Source organism: Primulina huaijiensis, chromosome 4 (genome assembly GCF_012295235.1).
Source record: "Primulina huaijiensis isolate GDHJ02 chromosome 4, ASM1229523v2, whole genome shotgun sequence".
In the NCBI taxonomy this organism is placed as follows: domain Eukaryota; kingdom Viridiplantae; phylum Streptophyta; class Magnoliopsida; order Lamiales; family Gesneriaceae; genus Primulina; species Primulina huaijiensis.
In genome coordinates, this window is record NC_133309.1 from 8,953,251 (window position 1) to 8,960,257 (window position 7,007).

Below are 7,007 nucleotides of genomic sequence, written 5' to 3' on the forward strand. Positions count from 1 at the left end.
AAAAAATGAAGTGTTTGTAGAAGCAGCAAATAATCTTGGAAAGATATTGGCTGAGAGAAAAATTCACTTGGTATATGGGGGAGGTAATATTGGGTTAATGAGATCTGTTTCAACATCTGCACATCTTGGAGGTAGTCAGGTTTTGGGTATTATTCCTACAGCTTTAGCTGAAAGAAATATTACAGGTGTTACGATTGGGGAGGAATTAAAAGTTTCTTCAATGTATGAAAGAATCACCAAAATGATTGAAAATTCTGATGCTTTTATCGCATTACCAGGTGGTTTTGGTACATTAGAAGAAATTTTTCACACTGTTTCTTGGGCACAACTTAATATCCATAATAAACCTGTGGGCTTGTTGAATATCAATAATTATTATGACAGTTTGTTGACATTTCTTGATAAAGCTGTGGAACATAATTTCATTTCAGAAAATTCACGAAAGATGCTCATCTCTGCTTCGACTACCGACCAATTAATTGATAATTTGGAAGCTTTTCTTCATAAACCTTATCTAATGATAGCAAAGATCAATTGGTCGCAATCAAGCAGTAAGAAAAGATAGTTGGATCATTGATTCAAAAGTCGTGGATTGGTTTGCGTTTGTTTCAGTTTGATATCTTCAATAAAAATTCAAGGTGATATCTCTTTCATTATGTACTCTTTATTAATAGTTATTTTGACATTAGGGACAATGTCATATTCTGTTTGGGGGGAGAACAAACTTATAAAAAAATATTAAAACAAATAAAATATAAATATATATATATATATGTATTTAAAAAAATATATTATTTTAAAATAAAACCATGTTTATTGTTTGTATCTTAGTAATTTTTGCAAAAATATCATACATTACATGTTTGAAAGGTTTAAATTAGAACATGTATTAATCTATTTAAGGATGTTTAAATATTTATTTGAAAAAAATGTCAATTTTAATATTCTGATAAATATAAAAATTGTACATTAATTAAATGTTTTATAATATAAATTTATAGTTTTTGTTTTATTAAATGTTTAAATATTATATGTTTTATAATAAATTGTATAAAAAATAAGTTGTTGTATAATTATAAGTTTTTACTATTTTTATAGGTTCGATAAAACAAGAATAAACTTGGCGTTGCAAATGGGATTAAGATGAATCTTGGACCTGTAGAAAGTTGATGATAATATCTACAATATTGGTGACAAGCATGAGATAAAAATCTGCTCACAATTGGGATCAAATTAAGCAATAAACAATGTTACCAAAGGAGTGGCACTTTTACCATGCTCTAGTATTTTGACCATATCTCTCAAACTACTTGGTCAAATGGTTAAAATAAAATACCACAATTCAAACAACTCAATTATCCACATGTTTTATTTTATGTGGAGAAGCAAAATTGGATGGGAAGATTTTCAAAAGTGATGTGTATTAAAATATAATTTCTTGGAATACCAATGAAGACTTATGTGTAAAAAAATAATATTTTATTTGTGGTTGTCTCCCCAAATTTGGCTATAAATAGGGGTGCTTTGTAATGAATTGAGATATCCTCATTCTATGAACAAATCTTTGAGTTCATAATATTTCTCTCTTTATTTTTCCTCTATTCCATCATTCAAAAATAATTAGCATATTAATTTCATATTCAAAGTTTTATACTTTGAATAATGAGTAGCTAACTTCCCAAGGTTGAGATGAAAAGGTGAAGCTCTTGGTATGATAATAAGGTTATTAAAAGATAATAATCTATGTTTTATATTATTTAATCATTATTTATTGTTTATGTTATATTTATTTCTTTAAGCATTTTTATACCCTACTTATAAGTGGGAGTTTTGATTTATTGTTGCTATATGTTACACTAAATTGTTGGTACCATTTAAATGTTAGTTTGGTTTTACCAACCATTTAAAGTGAGAACCTTGATTTAGTGTTTTCAAATATATATAGCACAATAAATACTTGACAACATTTATAAGTTTTGGTATATATTTTATACTTATAAGAAAATAGTATATAACATAATATAAATATGATTATTTAATATATTGGAACAATTTTATTAAGTTGATTTAAATAATGTTCATTAATGTTAACTTTATTAAAATATCAAGAGTGGATCCTCTAATCTCAACTACTTAAATTAAAATTTGATCAATTAAAAATTACCAATTAAAGATTCAAACAACAAAAACAAAAACAAAAACAAAAACAAAAAGACATTGTAGTGGACTTGTAATTACTGTAGCTTCCCTATGGATACGATATCGGACTCATTGAATTATACTACTTGTGGACAACCTGCTATTGGGAGTGCAACAATCAAAGTCACAACACCAAATGAGGTGAACCAAGTGGCCAAATTCATCTACAGACAATTCCCCACATGTTTGCTCTTTTAAGCAGAGTCAAATTCGGTGATTAAAGTCATGGAACAAAGCATTGAAAGAAGGGACATGGAATTGAAGTTGGAGGAAACAAAGATTACTATTACAACTATATGGCATTAATAAAATTTTTTACCATTTCCCTCATTTGGCCTATAAATAGAGGCCTTGTGCTAGCTTTAGAATCATTCTATCTCATTGTAAAATATACTGTGAGTGTGTATAAAAGTTCTAATTTCCAATATATTTTTCATTTTCCCAATTATGAGTGATGTTTTTAGTATTGATCAAAAGTAAGCTCATGGAAAGCTAAATCTATTATGTCAAGATGAAGAGGATGAATTTTTGGTGAAGTAAGATTGTTTATATTTTGTATATTCTTTCTTTATTTCTTTTCATTTTGCTAATTTCTTTTTGTTGTAGGTATAAAAATGAATTATTTGTTGTTATCAATTTACATCAAATGCTTGATACCATTGAAGTGGTTATCTTGATTTGTTGTTTAATTTTGATACAATAAATATTTAATCAATTATTATTGTTGTATTATACATATATATATATTTATATAATTATATCATATATTTCATTTAGACGATAGTGTAGCTCTGCCGGTTGTTCTAAATGAAATATTATGATTTAATACTAATATCTAACAATCTAACATTTACTTTATCGCAACTAACTTTTACTTTCCGCATCTAACTTTTACTTTATCGCAACTAACTTTTATTTTTTTCAACTAACTTTTTCTTTCCCGAAACTAACTTATTAAATCATATATTTCATTTAGGCAATAGCGTGGCTCTGTCGGTTGTTCTAAATGAAATATAATAATTTAATTTAACATTTACTTTATGCAGTTATATATTTATATAGTTATATATATAATCATAGGTACCATATATAAAATATCGGTGAATTCGGTATTTTTTATAGTGGAACTATATTATATTAGGTCTGTGTTTAAATATTTAATTTTCTTGAAACCATTATTTATGGTGGTTTCCTTTGTTTTACTTTTAGTTAAACAATATTGCGTAAACCAAGAATAAATCCTCGAGCCTTGACAAAATTTATAATTTGTAAAATTCGTTCTTGCATTTGATAATCAATAAATTAATAAATTTAAACTTAAAATAACCTCTCTGTGGATCGATCTCGTACTTACGAAATATATTACTTGTAGACAACCTACACTTGGTTGAATTATAATTTAAGTAGTAACAAGTTTTTTGGCGCCGTTGCCGGGGAGGTATAAATTAAGTTTATATTTGTTAATTATGTTTTATTTATAAGTATTGTGTTGTTTTTTTTTTATGAGTATTTGGAGTCGAAAAAAAGTGGTAGAATTATTCGAGTTTCTGAAAATAATTTAAACATGGATGATAATTCAAATAATCAAGATAATGAGAACAATAATAACAATAATAATAATAATAATAATCAAGAACATGATCAATTAAAAACACTTAGGCACCATATGAACCCTATTAGAACTAGTGCCCCATCTTGTTTAGTTTTTTCTCCTGATGCGTCTAATTTCAACTTTAAACCTCAAATTATTCAACTTTTACCAAACTTTCATGGCTTAGAGTCTGAAAATCCATATTTACATCTAAGAGAATTTGAGGAAGTTTGTAACACTTATAATGATCAAAATTGTAGCATGGATATAGTTCGATTAAAGCTTTTCTCTTTTTCTTTAAAAGATAAAGCTAAAACATGGCTACAAAATTTGAGATCAAGTTCAATAAGATCATGGGAAGAAATGCAACAACAATTTCTCAAAAAAAAATTTTCTTTCCAACGAAAAAACTCTTTTAAAAGACAAATTACTATTTTTTCTCAAAAACAAGGAGAAACATTTTATCAATGTTGGGATAGATATAAAGAATTACTTAATACATGCCCACATCATGGTTTTGAAACATGGAGAATAGTTTCTCACATTTATGAAGGTCTAACACCTAAAGAAAGGAAAATGATAGAATTCATGTATAATGGAACTTTTGAAGATAAAAACCAAAATGAAACTATGGAGTATTTGGATTCATTAGCAGAAAATGCTCAAAATTGAGATAATAAAGGTACAATAGAACCACCAACAATTAAAATCAATAATTCAACAAATGGGGGTGGTATCTATAATCTTAAAGATGATATAGATATTCAAGCTAAACTTGCATCTTAAGCAAGAAAAATTGAATCATTAAAAATGAAAAAGAGTGGTCAATTAAAAAGTATTCAAGAAATTGTTTGTCATATATGTGATACACATGATCATGCTACAAAAGACTGTCCAACATTACCTTCATTTAAAGAATGTCTCCATGAACAAGCAAATTATGCTAACAATTATAAAAAACGAATACTAGATCTTTTTTCAACATCATATAATATTGGATGGAAAAATCATCCTAATTTTAGTTTGAGAAATGATAATAATGCACAACCCTCACAACAATACTTTCAAAATAACCAAAATCATCAAGGTTATATTCCTTATGTTACATCTCCAAGAAAAAACTTTGAGGATGTAATTCATGCATTTATCCAAAAGCAAGAATCTATCAATATTCAAAACAGTCAATCTATGAGACTGAACGATCTCATAATGAAATACCAATAAATGAAAATTTTCCAGATGATCAGTTGTTTTATGCTACTATTATGCCCTGGTTTGCTAACATTGTAAATTTTATTGTGACAAATAAAATGCCTTCTCATTGGAATTCACAGGATAATAATAAATTCTTGATAGAAGTTAAAATTTTTTATTGAGATGATCCTTACTTGTTTAAGTATTGTCCTGACCAAATTTTTTGACGATGTATACCCGACAATGAAGTAAGTAATGTTATAAAATTTTGTCATTCTGAAGCATGTGGAGATCATTTTTCATCCAATAAAACAGCTGCAAAAATCTTACAATGTGGATTTTATTGGCCGTATTTATTCAAAGATACGCATTTATTTTGCAAATCTTGTGAAAACTGTCAGAAGATAGGGTCAATTTCAAAACGAAACATGATGCCTTTAAATCCAATCATAATTATTGAAATATTCGATAGTTGGAGGATAGATTTTATGGGTCCATTTCCATTATCTTTTGGATATACGTACATTTTAGTCGCTGTTGATTATGTTTCAAAATGGATTGAAGCAATTGCATGTAGAACTAATGATCATAAAGTTGTTTTTAGCCGATTTGGAATACTTAGAGCAATAATTAGTGATGGGGGAAGTCATTTTATAAAGGAATCATTTTCTTCTTTTTTAAGAAAATATGGCATTACACATAAAGTTTCTACCCCATATCATCCTCAAAGTTATGGTCAAGTTGAACTTGCAAATAGAGAAATAAAACAAATTTTAGAAAAAACAGTTAATCCAAATCAAAAAGATTGATCTTTAAGATTAACTGATGCATTATGGGCATATAGAACTGCATTTAAGACATCATTAGGGATGTCACCATATAGGTTAGTTTTTGGTAAGCATTGTCATTTACCGGTTGAATTTAAACATAAAGCTTATTGGGCAATTAAAGCATTTAATATTAATTTAGATGATGCATCTAAATTAATAAAATTGCAATTAAATGAACTTGAAGAATTAAGAAATGATGCATATGAAAATTCAAAGATTTATAAAGATAAAACTAAAGCCTTTCATGATAAAAATATTATGAGAAAGTCATTTGAAATTGGACAAAAAGTTTTACTTTATAATTCTCTTTTGCATTTATTTCCAGGAAAACTAAGATCGAGATGGTCAGGACCATTTATAGTTAAATTTGTTTATCCACATGGTGCTGTTAATATTGAAAATCCTAAAAATAATGATGTGTTTAAAGTTAATGGGCAAAGACTTAAGCCTTGTATAGAGAATGAAATTCTTAATGATGATTTTATTCCTTTATATGATCCACAATAGTTGTTTGATATTTTCATTTTGTTTATGCAGATTCTAGTTCATTTCTCGGTTAAGTGACAGATAACAGTACTCTGTGACTCTCTAAGTCGGTTTTTTCAGTTTTCCCAAAATAATAATAATAATAATATGGATGCTTGTATTGTGAATCTTCGTAAATATTTTGCTTGTTTACCTGATAATGCGTCGAAAAAATTTATAAAGCTAGATGTGAGCGACTAAGGTTGATGATGTCATATGGCATACCGAATGTTATCCGTTTGATAATTGAAGCAAAAGTCCGATTGGTTGGGGAAAAAAGTGAAATAATAATAAGACATATGCTAGGATTTGGTAAAAGCACATAGCCAAAAAGCGAAGAGCTAAACGTATAGGTGGATGTCATAAATGTGCAAGGTGGACTTGTAAAGGGAAATGCAAAAATGTTGGAATGACATCAATGAATAGAGAAGATAAAATTTTATTCATTAAGAATGGTCTGAGTAAAGAGCCTTTGGATAACTTTTTAGAGGTTCTTGATACGCATTCTAGTGGGTACGTGCAAAAGGAACTTCTTAAACTATTGTGGCAATTTCAACATGAGGATTATCAATATGGACGGTGGAATCAGCCTTATAAAGATCCTACTGTAGTAACGCATATCTGTTTAGATAAGTAAATATATATATAATTTCGTCTCGGGAATCAGA

At 27.8% G+C, this 7,007-nt stretch overlaps 1 non-coding gene across 1 annotated transcript; it reads right to left on the reverse strand.

Annotated features, from left to right (window-relative positions):
• Nucleotides 1–4,197: 4,197 nt before the first annotated feature.
• Nucleotides 4,198–4,308, reverse strand: LOC140975966 (small nucleolar RNA R71). The gene has a single exon (XR_012175102.1). It is a non-coding gene; the product is annotated as a small nucleolar RNA R71 (small nucleolar RNA).
• Nucleotides 4,309–7,007: the final 2,699 nt, after the last annotated feature.